This window comes from Cornus florida, unplaced genomic scaffold (assembly GCF_030987335.1).
Source record: "Cornus florida cultivar Cherokee Brave unplaced genomic scaffold, ASM3098733v1 CherokeeBrave_3.0.0_Hap2_Chr08, whole genome shotgun sequence".
Taxonomy (NCBI): domain Eukaryota; kingdom Viridiplantae; phylum Streptophyta; class Magnoliopsida; order Cornales; family Cornaceae; genus Cornus; species Cornus florida.
The window spans coordinates 61464581-61465668 of record NW_026775578.1 but is presented as its reverse complement, the minus strand read 5'-3'; the positions used below and the strand labels follow the sequence as shown (position 1 = coordinate 61465668).

General features: G+C 38.0%; 1 pseudogene; it reads right to left on the bottom strand.

The window, feature by feature from the left end:
* Positions 1–281: 281 nt before the first annotated feature.
* Positions 282–380, bottom strand: LOC132272184 (small nucleolar RNA R71; annotated as a pseudogene).
* Positions 381–1088: the final 708 nt, after the last annotated feature.

The following is a 1088-nucleotide window of genomic DNA, read 5'->3' as shown; positions in this document are numbered from 1 at the left end:
GAGATTAAACCACAAACCATTCAAATGCTTCCTAACTATCATGGACTTCCAAGTGAAGAACCTTACAAGCATTTAGATGAGTTTCTTAAAGTGTGTTCCACAGTAAAATACACGGACATGCCGGAAGAGGTTTTGAGACTAAAACTCTTCCCTTTCACCCTTAAAGACAAGGCAAAATATTGGTTCAACAATCTTAGGCCTTTTTCGATAACTTCTTGGGTAGAAATGCAACAAGAGTTCTTGAGAAAGTACTACCCCATTTCAAAGACCAATGCCATGAGAACCTCAATTCGAGAATTTTCTCAATGGGATGGGGAAATGTTTCATGAGGCATGGGAGCACCTCAATGATTTTCTTCGAAAATGCCCACACCATGACATACCTAAATGGCAATTGGTTCAATGTTTCTTTGAAGGGTTGTCGGACAATTTTATAGGAATGGTTGATGCTTCCTTGGGTGGTTCTTATATTGATAGGCATTAGGATGATGTATGGCGTCTTTATGAAAGCATGAGTGAGAATTCAATGTATAGATCATTATCTTCCAAAATTGGTAGAAATTCAAGTGGAAGGAAGAATATTGGCTTATATTAAGTTGACAATTCAAATGACATAGCCGCTAAGGTGAAATCCTTATCTCAAAGGTTTGATCAATTCTTGATCAACCAAAATTCGGTGAATCAAGTGTCTTCCTCCCCTAATCATGTTCATCATCATAATTATAATGAATCATGTAGGACTTGTTCAAGTATTTTACATTCTACGTCCAATTGTCCCCATGGACATGTGCAAAGTAAGAATTATGAACAAGTTAATACTACATTTGTTAACCAAGGGACTAATCCCTATGGCAATCATTACAATCCTAGTTGGAGGAACCATTCGAACTTCTTTTGGAAAAGCCAAGGGGAAGGCGCAAACCCTCCCCAAGGTAGTTTTCAAAGCAAGTATGTTCTGCCCCTAATTCAAAGCCAAGGTTCCCTAGGTTTTAGATCATCATTTCAATCACAGGGCAACCAATTCTCTAACTCACATTTTCCTAATCAATCATCGTATTCTCAAGGAAGTTCTAGAAGTCCTGCTTTTGA